Here is an 11,161-nt window from a genome sequence, read left to right as displayed (position 1 = left end):
GGTTATATTTTGCTGGCTTGTCTCCACATCATCTTTATTGGAGAGTTTATTTCGGATGCTCTCAAGCATATTCATGGAGTTTGTCTCTTCACGCACGCACGAACCGGACTAAAGTACCGTGTTTTCCGGATCATAGGGCGCACCGGACAATAAGGCTCACTGCCGATGAATGCTCTATTTTGTATCTTTTTTCCTATATAAGGCGCACTGGATTATAGGTCGCATTAGGGGCGGTATAGCTCGGTTGGTAGAGTGGCCGTGCCAGCAACTTGAGGGTTCCAGGTTTGAACCCTGCTTCCGCCATCCTAATCACTGCCTTTGTGTCCTTGGGCAAGACACTTTACCCACCTGCTTCCAGTGCCACCCACACTGGTTTAAATGTAACTTAGATATTGGGTTTCACTATGTAAAAAGAGCTTTGAGTCACTAGAGAAAAGCACTATAAAAATACAATTCACATTAAAGGAGTCATGTAAATATTTTTTTCTAAATTGAAAACACTTCCTTGTGGTCTACATAACTTGGTCAAAATGTTGCATGAACTATGTTTTACAGATCATCTTCAAGCCGCTTCCTGACAGTCGCTTTGTTTTACATGGCTCACCTTCGGCAGCGTCTTCTCCCCCGTCCTCTTTGTTGTAGCTGTGTAGCGTGCAAGGACGGGAGGGGAAGAAGTGTCAAAAAGATGGAGTTAACGGTTTAAATGACATTCGGACTTTATTTAAATCAATAACGGAGCAGCATCTCCTCATCCGCCGGAAATGTGTTCGGTGAAAAACCGTCCGACCGGAACTCTCTAATAACTAAAGTTCCTTGGGTGAATAATGTAAACTCACTACAACGGTATGTTTTTGCCATTTCATGGCAGATATAAGTAAGAACTTTACACTACTTTTTGTTAGAAATGACAACAGCGGAGGATGAATGTCCCATAACAAGAAGATAGAGAAAAAGAAGAAGCTTATCGACTATGGCATGGACAACAAAGGCGTGCAATTTTTCAGAATTTATGCAGATCCCAAATACAGATCAGCAGGAACTACAAGGTAAGAAAAGTTGCTTTTGCATAATAAACGCCAGATAATATGTCTTACCTTATACACACACCATAATAGTACTCTTATGTTGAAGCAAAGTACAATCCATCAAGCGGTGCGGCTTCATAGTTTACCAAAATCATACTAAAACATTTTGATGGACTTTTGAGCGCCCTGTGTAATGTTCTATATTATCAATGGAAAAAAATTTAATGTTGATGTTGTATACTTGTGTCATATTGCAGTCTACACGTATCTATTGTGTGGGACTGTCCTTATATAGCAGTTTAGATGTATCTTTTATGTTTGACTGCCATCTACTGGTCACACTTATCATTGCACCATGTACCAAATAAAATAGCTTCAAGGTCGGTAGGCAAAACCAGAATTATTTCGTATATTAGGCGCACCAACTTACAAGGCGCACTGTCGAGTTTTGAGGGGAAAAAAGGATTTTAAGTGCGCCTTACAGTCCGGTAAATACGGTATCAATATTTCCATACCAAGTCGATACCAACACGAACAAAAATACTTGCTTTTTTCAGTATCGTCAGTACTGAATACTAGTGGTATCAAAGAAAATCCATTTTCAAATGAAACGCAATTCTAATTTGTAACGATTCTTAATTGTTAAAAAACAAAAATCAGACAGACGCGCCCGGCAGAGGACAGGGCACGAGAGAAGCAGCGGACAGCCAGACCCCAAGCCAGCGAGAGACCACCCCCCACACGGGCAGAAAGGCGCGCCCCCCCCTCCCGGAGTGGCCCAGAGACTCCCCGCAATTGGACGGGATGACTGCCCGCGCCCCACCAGCAACCGGGCCCCCACGAGCCCACCCCCCACCCCCGAAGAGCACGGCACGGCCCACACCAGGCCACCCCACCCAAGTGGGCCGCCACGGGAACCACCCACCCCAACCATAGGGAACCCAACGATGGGGATGGAACAACCGCCCTGTCGATTTTTCGGACTATAAGTCGCAGTTTTTTTCATTTTCATAGTTTGGCCAGGGGTGCGACTTATACTCAGGAGCGACTTTTGTCTGAAATCATTAACAGATTACCGTAAAATATCAAATAATATTATTTAGCTCATTCATGTAAGACACTAGACCAGGGTGGCCAACTAGTCAGAGACTAAGAGCCACTTTTTTTTCTGTGTTACTGCTAAGAGCCACATCATACACATGGGTACACATGAAAATCATCTTTTAATCATGTATGCAAGCATACACAGACCTCTGCTCAGCCAGATCTAATGAAAATAACCACACCAACATGATATCAGTAATTTTCAACAGTTAACATTGTGTGCACGGTCTCACACACACAAACTCTCAGTTCAAGCAAGTCCACAAACAATAATAGAATCATTTTCAATAACATCTTTCTCTTACTATGCTGCTTAGTGAGACTTCTGGCATTCCTTATCTTGAACAATCCTCTTCAAATCTGGCTTGTATTCTGTTGTTGCCACTCTAAGTAATTCTTTCAAATGAGTGTCAGTCAGAACAGATCGATGCTTTGATTTCACATGTTTCAGGGTAGAAAACACAGACTCGCAGACGTACGCTGACCCAAACATGGACAGTATCTTAAGCGCAGCTCGTTTGATGTTGGGGTATTTTTCAATTAGCACACTTTTCCAGAACTCAACGGTCCCTTCCCTTAAAACAGCTTTCAGTTGCTCCTCCTCACAAAGGTCGATCATCTCCAACTCAGCCGCAGCCTCATCTGTGACGAGCAGGGCTTTCAAACAGTCTGTCTCCGCATTAAATGGGTCGACGAGGAATGTAATCTGTGGTCTTTTCAGTTGTAGATCACAGAACCGGGTCACAAACCTTTTGTGCATGTTTGCAACCAGTGTTGTATATCTGTCTCTTTTCTCGTTTGACGTCACTCAAACAGGCTTAATGGTCAGTGTGCCATCTAGCTGTAGGGGGAGTGAATGACAGCGCCAGCCAAGCATTTTTGACGCATGTCATGTGACAGCTCCTGAAGAGCCGCATGAAACTAGTTAAAGAGCCGCATGAGGCTCGCGAGCCGCGGGTTGGCCAGCATATAAGATTTTATGGGATTTAGCGATTGGGAGTGACAGATTGTTTGGTAAACGTATAGCATGTTCTATATGTTATAGTTATTTGAATGACTCTTACCATAGTAAGTTTACGTTAACATACCAGGCACGTTCTCAGTTGGTTATTTATGCCTCATATAACGTACACTTATTCAGCCTGTTGTTCACTATTCTTTATTTATTTTAAATTGCCTTTCAAATGTCTATTCTTGGTGTTGGGTTTTATCAAATAAATTTCCCCCAAAAATGCGACAGTGTGACTTATATATGTTTTTTTCCTTCTTTATTATGCATTTTCGGCAAGTGCGACTTATTCTCCAGAGCGACTTATACTGCGAAAAATACACTAATTAATAATAATAATCATCAGCTTGAATCGTCCTTCTGTCTCCAACTCCCTTGTTGTCATGTGACACCATACGAACACCAACCAATCATCATGGATTTTTTTCTGTATGTACTGTATGAATGTTCTCATTTATCCAGGTCAGTGTATTTTCTCCATATTCTTAACAGTCCATTTCCTTTTTTTGTAGCTTGTAGTTTTGATGTAAGCTACCTCGCTACATGGGTTTACAAGTAGCTAAGCTACAGGAAAAGTTACTAGATAAAAAATTAGCTATGCTATCACTAGGCTACTGGAAAAAGTAGTTAAGCTGCGTAGCTTAGCTACATGTAGCTTGTTACTGCCCATCACTGCATATCTTTACATTAATTTTTTAGTTATTTGCATTCAACATGCCCTACATCGCGCTTTAAACATTTTTTTAAAGCATCTTCTATAAAAAATGTTCCCTAAATTAAGCATTGTCAAGCATAAAATGGCGAAATAAACTAAAAATATCAAATAGTACACGAGTCTTGAGCACTAGAGAACACTCAACCAATCAGAGTGTACTTTTTAGTATCGTGGCCACTGATTGGCTTAGGCTCACGAAAGAGCCGCATTGGCCCACAAATACAAAAAAATAATCTGTCTGGAGCCGCAAACATTTAAAAGACTTATATCAGTGTTATAATGATGGCAACAAATGATGTAAGTAGCTAATTAGCTATTCTAGCCTACTATCAAAACGACTATGTGTCGCAGGCTGACGCAAATCTTCGTTGACAGAACTGTTGAAATATAATATTTATTCTACACGTTTTTACTACATTGGAAAACATTAGTAAAACTTCTGGGGTTGAGATAACTCCTGGAAATGACTGTCTTAGAATGACCAAAGGTATAGATGTGTGTCCAAGTTAAAGGAAAGAGCTGGCTTTCTTCTTCTACTGGATTTATTACAATCTTTGCAAGCTGGGTACCGTTTGCTGTGGTCTGGAACAAGATGGCGAGGCATAATGATGCAGTATGTACATACAGCTAGCCTAAATAGCATTGATTGATCGCCTGTGTATCGGCTGGGGACATCTCTGCGCTGCTGATCAGCCTCCTCTTGGGATGGTTTCCTGCTGGCTCCGCTGTGAACGGGACTCGCTGCTGTGTTGGATCCGCTTTGGACTGGACTCTCGCGACTGTGTTGGATCCATTATGGATTGATCTTTCACAGTATCATGTTCTCATAGTCATCATTGTCACCGACGTCCCACTGGGTCATTATTGTCACCGATGTCCCACTGGGTGTGAGTTTTCCTTGCCCTTATGTGGGCCTACCGAGGATGTCGTAGTGGTTTGTGCAGCCCTTTGAGACACTAGTGATTTAGGGCTATATAAGTAAACATTGATTGATTGATTGATTGATTAGCTTGCAGTCATGCAGTGACCAAATATGCTTGATTAGCACTCCAACAAGTCAATACCATCAACAAAGCTCACTTTTGTGCATTCACACACAGTATAAAATGTTTGGTGGACAAAATGAGACAAAAAAGGAGTGGCATAAAACACGTCTTTCTGTGGCAGCGTCTGAGAAAGATATGCATCTAAACAAACTGTTGAGTCTCAGTCCACACAACCGTGAGTTCAAGGGACACTAAAATTAGTAGGGCAAAATGGCACTCTCATCAGTGAAGCATCAACACAAACATATTAAACAGTGGGCTTTCTATCAACATGTGGTTCTAGAGCCGCGGGGGGCTGACCCCCGGTATATTGGATTAAACGAGTGTTAAAGGGCTCTCATGATGTTGAACATTTTATTAAAGGCCTACTGAAACCCACTACTACCGACCACGCAGTCTGATAGTTTATATATCAATGATGAAATATTAACACTGCAACACATGCCAATATGGCCTTTTTTAGTTTACTAAATTGCAATTTAAAATGACGCGTGCGCGTGACGTCACGGACTGTCAGGAAATAGCGCAGAACTATTTGCGGCTAAAAGTCGTCTCTTTTCATCGTGCAATTAAACAGTATTCTGGACATCTGTGTTGCTGAATCTTTTGCAATTTGTTCAATTAATAATGGAGAAGTCAAAGTAGAAAGATGGAGTTTGGAAGCTTTAGCCTTTAGCCACACAAACACACGGTGATTCCTTGTTTAAAATTCCCGGAGGTGAAGCTTTACTATGGATCAGAGCGGTCAAGCGAACCTGGATCACGACTACATGTCAACCAGCAGGTTTCGGTGAGAAAATCGTGTTAAAAAGTCGCCTCTTGCCGGAGATCTGTGGAGTTTGCGCCGTCCTTGTATCTGCCCTCGACTTCCCTCAGACACTGGCCTGAAGACACCCGTGGACACACCCCTCCGACTATCAGGTACTATTTAATCTCACTATAAAACTAGCAACACAATAGAAAGATAAGGTATTTCCCAGAATTATCCTGGTAAATGTCACTCAATCAATCAATCAATGTTTACTTATATAGCCCTAAATCACTAGTGTCTCAAAGGGCTGCACAAACCACTACGACATCCTCGGGCAAGGAAAACTCACACCCAGTGGGACATCGGTGACAATAATGACCCAGTGGGACGTCGGTGACAATGATGACTATGAGAACATGATACTGTGATACTGATGATACTGATGACTATGAGAACATATGAGAACATGATACTGTGAAAGATCAATCCATAATGGATCCAACACAGTCACGAGAGTCCCGTTCACAGCGGAGCCAGCAGGAAACCATCCCAAGCGGAGGCTGATCAGCAGCGCAGAGATGTCCCCAGCCGATACACAGGCGAGCAGTACATGGCCACCGGATCGGACCGGACTCCCTCCACAAAGGAGAGTGGGACATAGAAGAAAAAGAAAAGAAACGGCAGATCAACTGGTCTAAAAAGGGAGTCTATTTAAAGGCTAGAGTATACAAATGAGTTTTAAGGTGAGACTTAAATGCTTCTACTGAGGTAGCATCTCGAACTGTTACCGTGAGGGCATTCCAGACTACTGGAGCCCGAAATGAAAAAGCTCTATAGCCCGCAGACTTTTTTTGGGCTTTGGGAATCACTAATAAGCCAAAGTCCTTTGAACGCAGATTTCTTGCCGGGACATATGGTACAATACAATCGGCAAGATAGGATGGAGCTAGACCGTGTAGTATTTTATACGTAAGTAGTAAAACCTTAAAGTCACATCTTAAGTGCACAGGAAGCCAGTGCAGGTGAGCCAGTACAGGCGTAATGTGATCAAACTTTCTTGTTCTTGTCAAAAGTCTAGCAGCCGCATTTTGTACCAACTGTAATCTTTTAATGCTAGACATGGGGAGACCCGAAAATAATACGTTACAGTAGTCGAGGCGAGACGTAACAAACGCATGGATAATGATCTCAGCGTCTTTAGTGGACAGAATGGAGCGAATTTTAGCGATATTGCGGAGATGAAAGAAGGCCGTTTTAGTAACGCTTTTAATGTGTGACTCAAAGGAGAGAGTTGGGTCGAAGATAATACCCAGATTCTTTACCGTGTCGCCTTGTTTAATTGTTTGGTTGTCAAATGTTAGAGTTGTATTATTAAATAGAGTTCGGTGTCTAGCAGGACCGATAATCAGCATTTCCGTTTTTTTGGCGTTGAGTTGCAAAAAGTTAGCGGACATCCATTGTTTAATTTCATTAAGACACGCCTCCAGCTGACTACAATCCGGCATGTTGGTCAGCTTTAGGGGCATGTAGAGTTGGGTGTCATCAGCATAACAGTGAAAGCTAACACCGTATTTGCGTATGATGTCACCTAGCGGCAGCATGTAGATGCTGAAGAGTGCAGGGCCAAGGACCGAACCCTGGGGAACTCCACACGTTACCTTAACGTAGTCCGAGGTCACATTGTTATGGGAGACACACTGCATCCTATCAGTAAGATAAGAGTTAAACCAAGACAGGGCTAAGTCTGACAAAATGTGTTAAAAACATCTGAATCCGTCCCAATGCAATCGCCTTTTTTTTTTTTAAACTTTATTTTTTTATTTTTCTAGTCCTTCGCTATCAATATCATCATCCACAAATCTTTCATCCTCGCTCAAATTAATGGGGAAATTGTCGTTTTCTCGGTCCGAATAGCTCTTGCTGCGGGAGCCTCCCATTATAAACAATGTGAGGACGTGACGTCATCGTCTGCGGCTTGCGGTAAAGGCGAGGCTTTTTTATCAGCACCAAAAGTTGCGAACTTTATCGTCGATGTTTTCTACTAAATCATTTCAGCAAAAATATGGCGATATCGCGATATGATCAAGTATGACACATAGAATGGACCTGCTATCCCCGTTTGAAAAAGAAAATCTAATTTCAGTAGGCCTTTAAAAAGGTAGTAAACATGTTTTCTCATGTTCTCGTTATAAAATGTGTGGATTTATAATGACTAATTCCCACTTTGTGGGAATTCATCGATCGTAATCATGGATGAAAACAATTATCAGCGATAAACGTGGGATTACTGTATACACAAAACAACTAAGAAAACAGCGTATTTGTTTTTCTATGAAGTTTGAAAGTTTTTTGAGGTGGTTGGTGACACCGACCCCTGGGCTTTAGCAGAAAAGATAACAACGCACACAAACAACGGCAGCACCTGCACAAAACTGTCACGCTTCACTGGCGGCCTGACACCCTGCGGTCTCTTATTTATGGAGTGGCAAACACCTCATGGAAAGCAGGACAGACCAAGTGGGAGAGAAAGGTTTTGTGGCTCAGCGTGTTATCAGAGTGCGCAGCAGCAGCAGGAAACACACACGCAACAACACACACTGGCCTGCAAACACAACCACAGTTCCACAAAACAAAAGCTGGTTATTTAGTGTGACAAGGTGTTTTTCTTAACAGAGCAAGGAAATAAAAAAAAAAAAACATGATATCAGATGTCACCCTATGGATTTCTATTCTGGTCTTCCCTCCTTCCATCAATGTCACACTTTCTTTTCTTTTTTTTTGGCCAGGTTTGGCCGCCAGCACGCTTAACACGGCTGAAAGGGGAACTTCAGCACCAAGTCGGTTGATATTTAAAACGATGGGCCTGAGATAAATGAACTTCTCGTAAAAGGACAAAAAAAAAAAAAGTGTTTATTTTTGCGGGGTGTTTACACGCTGTGCTTGACACGGATTATTAACCATTAACCTTTTATAAGCACGCTTTATCTTGCCTGTCGCTCAATTGGACATTAAGTAGTTGACATAATGCATCAAAATACAAGACAGGTCATTTTCAACATGGTAGATAATGAATGATTTTTCATTTTTGTGGTAATTGTAGATCATATATATTTGTTTTATGTAGTTCAAGTAATTTTCTTTCCTGCTTATATTGTATTTCTGTGCTAGTTTTAAATGAGATATTTTTATTTGAGATATGTCTGTAGTTTTCTTTTTAAACCCAGTTTAATAATGATAATTATTCTTGCTTGTATAGTATTTTTTTTCTCCAAATTTTACAATATTATATTAAATTCAGATGTATCTTTTTTTCTATGTAAATATTTACTCGATAATCATTCTTGCTTTTACTGTATTATTGTGCGATTTTTAAATAAAATATATCTAATCTAGATATGCATTTTCCCCTTTTAAAATGTAGTTTAATTATTTATCATTCATGTGTGTACTGGATTGTTGGATTATTTTTAGATAATATTTGTTTTAGACATTTAAAAACATATGCTATATTATATATATTATATTATAGCCTTTTTAAAAGTTTAATTGATAATGATTCTTGTTTTCACTGCATTTTTGTGCTATTTTTAAAAAGTATATATGTATTTTGGATGAAGTACTGGCTGTCCAGAGTCGAGACCCAGGATGGACCGCTCGTCGGGACCCAGGATGGACCGCTCGCCTGTATCGGTTGGGGACATCTCTACGCTGCTGATCCGCTTGAGATGGTTTCCTGTGGACGGGACTCTCGCTGCTGTCTTGGAGCCACTATGGATTGAACTTTCACAGTATCATGTTAGACCCGCTCGACATCCATTGCTTTCGGTCCCCTGGGGGGGGGGGGGGGGGGGGGGGGTTGCCCACATCTGAGGTCCTCTCCAAGGTTTCTCATAGTCAGCATTGTCACTGGCGTCCCACTGGATGTGAATTCTCCCTGCCCACTGGGTGTGAGTTTTCCTTGGCCTTTTGTGGGTTCTTCCGAGGATGTTGTAGTCGTAATGATTTGTGCAGTCCTTTGAGACATTTGTGATTTGGGGCCATATAAATAAACATTGATTGATTGATTTTATAGATGTATGTATTTTTTTTTTTAATGCATTAATCACCAGTTTGCTTATACCGTTTTGTTTGGCTATCTTTAAATAATATATATTTATTTTGAATCTATCTGCATTTAAAAAAAATACTGTACATAGTTTAATAATCATCATTTGTTACTTACAATATTTATTGTGCTATTTTTAAACAATATTTATTCATTCTAAAAATGTACATATTTCTTCTTTTTAAATTTAGTTTAATTCATAAATCATTTTTGCTCATTTATCTTTAATGCTATTTTTAAGCAACGTATCTTAAATTCAAATCTATTTGTATTTTTTCCTTTTTGAATTTACAAACCCCGTTTCCACGTGAGTTGGGAAATTGTGTTGGATGTAAATACAAACGGAATACAATGATTAGCAAAACATTTTCAGTTCATATTCAGTTGAATATGCTACAAAGACATTATATTTGATGTTCAAACTGATAAACATTTGTTTTTTGCAAATAATCATTAACTTTACAATTTGATGCCAGCAACACGTGACAAAGAAGTTAGGAAAGGTGGCAATAGATACTGATAAGGTTGAGGAATGTTCATCAAACACTTATATGGAACATCCCACAGGTGTGCAGGCTAATTGGGAACAGTTGGGTGCCATGATTGGGTATAAAAACAGCTTCCACAAAAGTAATTCACAAACAAAGATGGGGTGAGGGTCACTACTTTGAAAGCAAATTGTCAAACAGTTTTAGAACAACATTTCTCAACGAGCTATTGCAAGGAATTTAGGGATTTTACCATCTGCGGTCCGTAAAGTCATCAAGAAGTTCAGAGAATCTGGAGAAATCACTGCCAGTAAGCGATGATATTACGGACCTTTGAACCCTCTGGAGGTACTGCCAGAGGGATCAAAAGGCGGGAGGGTGATATCCTTTACACATCAGTGTGTAAAGGATATCACCACATGGGCTCAGGAACACTTCATAAAACCACTGACAGTAACTACAGTTGGTCGCTACATCTGTAAGTGCAGGTTAAAACTCTACTATGCAAAGCCAAACCCATTTATCAACAATATCCTGAAACGACGCCAGCTTGGCTGGGCCCGAGCACATCTAAGCTGGACTGATGCAAAGTGAAAAGGTGTTCTGTGGTCTGACAAGTCCACATTTTAAATTATATTTGGAAACAGAGGACGTGGTAACCTCCAGAACAAAGAGGAAAATAACTATTCGGATTGTTATAGACGCAAAGTTCAAAAGCCAGGATCTGTGATTGCATGGGGGTGTATTAGTGCCCAAGGCATGGGGAACTTACACATCTGTGAATGCACCATTAATGCTGAAAGGTCCACACAGGTTTTGGAGCAACATATGTTGTCATCCAAGCAACGTTATCATGGACACCCCTGCTTATTTCAGCATGACAATGCCAAGCCACGTGTTACAACAGCGTGGCTTCGT

This window comes from Nerophis ophidion, linkage group LG10 (genome assembly GCF_033978795.1).
Source record: "Nerophis ophidion isolate RoL-2023_Sa linkage group LG10, RoL_Noph_v1.0, whole genome shotgun sequence".
NCBI lineage: Eukaryota > Metazoa > Chordata > Actinopteri > Syngnathiformes > Syngnathidae > Nerophis > Nerophis ophidion.
This window is presented reverse-complemented; position numbering follows the sequence as displayed.